The following is a 7,100-nucleotide window of genomic DNA, read 5'->3' on the forward strand; positions in this document are numbered from 1 at the left end:
ACAACGAGAGTGATGTCACTTCTGTTCTCCAAACTGGACATGAAAAAACGGGCCGTTGTCCGTGTTTCCGTCTGTGTGTTTCAGTGGCTGCAGCTGCACTTGACGCTCAGACGCCACGACACGTTTGTCTTGTTTGTTCGCCGTGTCGGAACACTCTGTGATATGTTTATCATGCGGTGATATTTATTTAATTTTAACCAGAATTGTAACATTAGGTAGATACACATTTTACGTTTTTTTTCCCTTCAAAGTTACGCCTAAATGGCTTTGGTACAAAAGTGTGTCATTTTAGGGGCTAAATACAAACACGTTAACGAAAAGAAAAAGTGTCGTGATTGAACGGGGAAAAAAAACTCTCCTGCTGTCTTTTGAACAGAGAATCATGTTCGGCTGATCGCCATCGACAGACCCAACATTTGGGTCATCATTAGCGAGCTGCGGACGAGGACGCTGAAAGGCGTTTGAACACTTTCTGTCTGTCAGAATGATTTCTGTGAGGACTCGTTGGAGTTTTAAACCTGCATGCTCTGAGAGAAATGAACTCGATCATACGACACCTTCCATCACACCACAACGACAAACGATGAACTTAACCGTTAACCAAACGCTCAAACACGTCAGTCAAGTCGTTGATGCCGCCACCGCTTGAGGATGAGTCATGACATCATAAAAACATAGGGTGAGCTGCTGACTATGTCCAGACATCCGAACCTGTCAGACATGTCACGTGACATGACGTGACGTCACGTGACATGACGTGACGTCACGTGACATGTGTGACACGTCATGGAGTCAGTTAAGGAGCAGAACTCGTTTTGTTCGGTTGTCTGTAAGCAAACTTTTGTAAAATGTTGTGAGCCCTTTCACATGTTTAGCGTCTCACACACACACACACACACACACACACACACACACACACACACACAGTTATTGTACTGCAGGATATTTATTTTGTTGCCCATGTAAAAATACTTAAACTCATTAAAAACAAACACTTAAAGCCTGAATGTTTGAGTGTTTTCACTCACACAGTCACCTCATCCACTGCACTGACCTCTTTAACCCTTTACAGACTTTTATTAACCCTTTGGGACTGTTTGTGATGAACCCTTTAAGTCAAGTCAAGTCAGTGTTATTAACACTTTAAAAAATGAAAACAAGAGTATACAGTTAGGGTTAGGGTTAGGGTTAGGGTTAGGGTTATTCTGTAACATAATTTTAAATATATGGTTGCAATAATTATACATGTAGATTTCTGGACATTTTTCCCTAGAATTTAAATGTTTCACTCTTTTTTAAAAAACAAACAAAAAAAAAAACTATTTTCATGTCATTTTCTTGTCACGTCTACACAACACAAGAAAACTGATGCTGATCCAGGTTTTTTAGGGAATGAGAAAGAAACTTTGATTCATTGCTAATGGAAATGCCCTCAGCTTCAGGTCATTTGGGAAAATGTGGTTAAATGTTTATCATGGAGGGTTAAAAGTGATATTTCATCGAGGATTAAAACTTGTTTTGAATATTCCTCAAGAACTTAATCAGATCATCGAGGCAAAATGACTGATTCTGTCGTTCTGTTTAAAGAGGAGTGACTGCACTGTGTTGGAAACATGTAGAACGTAGAATAAAAATATGTACGTATAATAAAGTTTATCAGGTGGAAAAAGGGGCTGATGGTGTGTGTTGGGCTGGAGAGGTTTATATATGATGTTAAAGGTAAACAGGAAGAGTTTCTTTGAATTTAAGACTCATTTATGACCAATAAAATGCGTCACAGATTGAAAAGGAAATGTTTTATGAATAACATGAATGTATTAATCCTATTAACTATGATCAATACATTCATACATAACTATTTATTTTATCATTTTACATGTTTATTAAATTACTTGCTGCTCAACTTTTTACTTTTTTATTTTTAATTATTTATAGTTTAAATGTTTGTATTTATGTAAATATTTATTTAATGTAATTAATTAAGTATGTATGTATTTCGGTAAATTTATACTTGTTATTAAAACTAAATTTCAAAAAAATAATTAAATTAAAATTGTGTGTGTGTGTGTGTGTGTGTGTGTGTGTGTGTGTGTACATTTCGAGGCAATTGAAATCGACAAGTAATAGCCTATTCATGTGTAACCCGCATAATTTAATGGACCATATCTGATAAATGATGAATTACTATGCCAAAGTAATCATTCCCCCCTGAGAAAGTTTGACATTTTTAAGTCAAGTCAAGTCAGTTTTATTTATAGAGCCCATTATCACAAAACATAGTTTGCCTCAGAGGGCGTTACAGCAGGCACCATCCCTCTGCCCTTAGACCCTCACATCACCCGAGGAAAAACTCCCCAAAAAGAACCCCTGTAATGGGGAAAAAAAGGAAGAAACCTCAGGAAGAGCAGCAGAGGATGATGAGGGATCCCTCTTCAGGACGGACAGACGAGCAATAGATGTCGTAAATAGCAAATGAAATACAATCATGACAAAAAAGGAAAGAGAAAGAGAGAGGGGGAGAGAGGGGAGGAGAGGGGGAGAGAGGAGGAGAGAGGGGAGAGAGGGGGAGAGAGGCACAGCAATAATAGAAACAGATGCATGTCATATTACAATAATGGTAGGTGTGAAATTAGTAATTACTCTCTATGATGATGTTGAGAGAGATGATAACAGTCTCATACATATGTTCGAACTCCGAACGAGTTACTCCTCTAAACTCGTTTTATTTTTAATTTCGTTTAATATTTATCAATTATTCTATTTGACCATTTTCATCCAATAGATGTGGCAGAAACTAAAGTGACAGTGTTGGTTCAGGCAATCAGACAGCTGCAAACGACAGGTAGTTCCACCTACCTGCACAGGTATTGTGGGCAGCAGTTAGTGTGTCCTCTGCAGAGAGACACAGCGTTGTGTCCTCTGTAAGTGAACCAAACGAAAGAGAAGAGCAGAAACCAGGAGACAGGACAGACAGAGTCTGTGAAGGATGACCCCGCTGTCACCACAGCGGCGGATGTTTCAGGACCCACAGGTGAGCTGATTGAGTTCGGTGGCTGCCGTGCACCCGTCAGCTCGGTAGCGCACAGACATCAAGCTGTCGACAGAGACAAAAAGCTGCGATCAAGTCAGACAGATTTTGGGATTTATTTCCAGCAGCTTTCAGTCTGTATAGGAAGTCACAGAAACACCTACATCCTGTTAGTTTTGATTGTGATTCATTCAAACCTCATCAGATCTGTTTATCAGTTTGTTTACAGTCTCCAATGATTGTACTGATGACACTAAAGTTTTTAAACATTATACAGGCGATCTGTAATTTCTGTTCATGGTTCAGCCTTCATTTACATGACTGAAATGTATAGAAAGACCCTCCACCATGCCAGAGCAAACTACTACTTGTCATTAATTGAGGGAAATAAAAACAATCCCAGGTTTCTTTTCAACGCTGTAGCCAGGCTGACTCAGAGTCACAGCTCTATAGAGCCCTGTATTCCTTTGGCCCTCAGCAGTGACGACTTTATGAGTTTCTTTAACGATACAATTATAACTATTTGAGATAAAATCCATCACATCTTGCCCTGAACTGACCTAACCTCAGACATAGGTAGCCTGGATAAGGCAACATGGCCTGGAATTTATTTGTACCGTTTTTCCCCCATTGACCTTCACCTGGTTGTTATTGCCCATTAGGGCTTGAAGTTTCTTTAAAGTGTGCTCCTCCACCACAGCTGTCAATCCATCCAGCCTCCTGCTGAGCACTGAGCCTTTTTAACCAGCTTGTCCAGGCGCCTGCTGTTTCCGTCCATCATGCTGCCTCCCCAACCGACTGCAGCATAGAATAAGGAGCTCACCACCACGGTCTGATAAAACATGTGCAGCAAGTCACTGCAGACCTCAAAAGATCTGAGCCTCCTGAGGAAAAAGAGATGACTCTGCCCCCTCTTGTACAGAGCATCCATGTTTGCAGACCAGTCCAGATGGTACTGGAAGCACTGGAAAAGTGGTACTGGAAGCACTGGAAAAGTCAAAAAACATGATCCTCACATAGGAACCAGGCACATCCAGATAGGTGTAGGCCTGGTGCAGCATGTAGAGGGCCACATCCTCCACTCCTATGTGTTCCTGGTAGGCAAACTGAAGGGGATCTAGCTCCTGTGCCACCTGTGGTCTTATGTGATGGGGAAGCAGCCATTCCAAGGTTTTAATAATATGTGAAGTTAAAGTCACCGGCCTGTAGTCTTTTATCTCTACCAGGCGCCCAATTTTGGGCACTGGTACAAGACAGAATGTTTTCCACCGCACACAGACTTTTTCTGTTGCAGACTCAAGTTTAAGAGCTTCTGGAGCGGTTCAGGTGGTTGAAATGCACAGTCCTAAAGTACTCTGGGGCACTCACCATCCGGACTTGCTGCTTTCCCTGAATGCAGTCTCCTGAGCTCCTCCCGAACCTCATGTGTTGTAAATGACAGGGGAGGCTGGCCAGGTGTAGCGGGATATGCAGCTGCAGGGGACATGTTACAGCTGTATGGAGGAGGAGAAGATGGGAGTTGAAGCCCCGGGTGTGGTGTGGGCTGCAACTGCAGCAGCAGCGGGGGTGTAGCTGCATAAAAAAGACAGTGGAGAAGTTGCAGCAGCCGAAGTGGTATCTGAGGTGGTGGTGGTTGGAGTGGGTGAGACCAACCCAGATGAGGCAGGGCAGACCCCAGCCACTCTGTTAAACCTGTTGTAAAATTAGTAGAAGTCATTGGCTTTGTCAACATCCCCCTCCACAGCCTGGCAGTTCTTTTTACAGCCAGTGATGTTGCTCATCCCCTTCCACACCTCTCTGATGTTCTTATATAGCACCTTTCTTTCCACTTTGTCTTTATAATCCACCTTTGCCTGCTTTAGTCTCCTCCTTAGCTCGTGTTGAACACATCTGAGCTTCTCCTTGTCTCCATCTCTGAAAGCCTGCTTCTTTTGATTCAGGAGCACCTTGATGTCACTCTTAATCCGTGGTTTATTATGAGGAAAGCAGTGTACGGTCTGTACGGGAATCACAGTGTCCCTACAGAAGTTAATGTTGTCAGTGATGGTGTCCACTCTCCTATCAGTATCCATACTGCTCGTCTGTGAGTCCAACAGCACACCCCACTCTGTGCATCTGAAGTAGTCCCTCCGAGACTCACTGGCCTCCGGTGACCATTTCCTGAAGGAACGGGTGGTAAAAGGCAGCCTCTGTACACAAGGTTTTTTTTTTTTTTCTTTTTCCAGAGCTGGCCATGTGTATCGGTGTCTTTAAAGTAAACTTTGGAGTTCAATTGTGCGGTTTCTGCAAATTGTTGTCCTTTGAAAGTTACAACGTCCAAAAAATTAAGCGAATTGTCATCCACCACATACTACACTTTGATTGATGGATGGTGGTTGTTCAGTAATGTAATGAAGTGATCAAATTCTATTCTGGAGTGAGTCCACACGCCCCAAATATCGTCTAAAAATCTGTAATAGTGAAACGGTTTTAGTGGAGATTGGGCTAGTGCAGACTCTTCCCAATATGCCATGAAAATGTTTGCATAAGAGGGTGCAAATTTTTTACCCATTGCCGTACCACAAATTTGCAAGCAATACTGATCATCAAATTCAAAGTCATTTCTAGTCAAATTAATCTCTAATAATTTAATTAGGTGACTGTCCGGTCGTTTTGGATCAGGAAATTTATCAAACCATTTCTGGACTGCTTCAAGGCCTGATTTGGTTTCAGTGTTGGTGTACAAACTATCAGTGTCTATGGTGAATAAAATAGATTTGGCTGGTAATTACAGTTTTTTAAATTTTTTCCAGAAAATCATATGTGTCCCTAATGTAACTTGCGTGTTTATTTGAAATTGGATTTAGGTGGTGCTCAATAAATTCTGCAATTTGGTACGTTTCACTAGTGCAGTCGGACACAATGGGGCATCCTGGAGGTATCTCAAAGGGTTTGCTCCATTGTGCAGGATCTTTATGGATTTTTGGTAATAGATAAAACCTTCTGGCCCGTGGATTGGTGTTACCTAGAAGGTATTGTTTCTGGTTTTTATTTATGAAACCTTCTGCACACATTCGATCAACAATCTTCGTGACCATCGGAATGGTTTCCTAAAAAAATGGGGTTATCGAGTTTTTTATAGTGTTTGGTGTTTTTTAGTTGTCTTTGGGCCTCCCATATGTACTGCTCTCTGTCCAAAATGACAACAGCGCTGCCCTTGTCCGCTGGCTTAATAATAATGTGGTTGTTGCCCTCCGCCATGCCAGGGCAAACTATTATTCATCATTAATCGAGGAAAACAAAAACAATCCCAGGTTTCTTTTCAACACTGTAGCCAGGTTGACTCAGAGTCACAGCTCCATGGAGCCCTGTATTCCTTCGGCCCTAAGCAGTGACGACTTTATGAATTTCTTTAATAATAAAATCATAACTATTCGAGATAAAATCCATCACCTCCTGCCCTCAACTGACCTGACCCCGAACTCAGATAGCCTGGATATGGCAGCAAGGCCTGAAATTTATCTGGACCATTTCTCCCCCATTGACCTTCATCAACTCTATACTTTGGTTTCTGCATCTAAGCCATCAACATGCCTGCTAGACCCCATCCCAACAAAGCTCCTTAAGGAAGTTTTGCCTTTATTAGACAACTTTTTATTAGATATAATCAACGCGTCTTTATTAACAGGCTATGTACCTCAGTCTTTTAAAGTAGCTGTCATTAAACCTCTTCTAAAGAAGCCCACTCTCGATCCTGAGATTTTAGCTAACTATAGACGGCTATCTAATCTCCCCTTTTTTTCTAAAATCCTTGAGAGAGTGGTTGCTCATCAGCTCTGTGACTTTCTCCAAGACAACAGTTTATTCAAGGACTTTCAGTCAGGTTTCAGAGTTCATCATAGTACAGAGACGGCACTGGTAAAAATTAATAAAGACTTATTTATCGCTTCTGACACAGGTCTGGTCTCTGTTTTAATCCTATTAGATCTCAGTGCTGCATTTGACACCATTGACCATCAAATCTTACTGCACAGACTTGAAACCTCATTGGCCTTAAAGGAACGTCACTAGCCTGGTTTAAGTCGTACTTATC

Source organism: Plectropomus leopardus, chromosome 16 (genome assembly GCF_008729295.1).
Source record: "Plectropomus leopardus isolate mb chromosome 16, YSFRI_Pleo_2.0, whole genome shotgun sequence".
NCBI lineage: Eukaryota > Metazoa > Chordata > Actinopteri > Perciformes > Serranidae > Plectropomus > Plectropomus leopardus.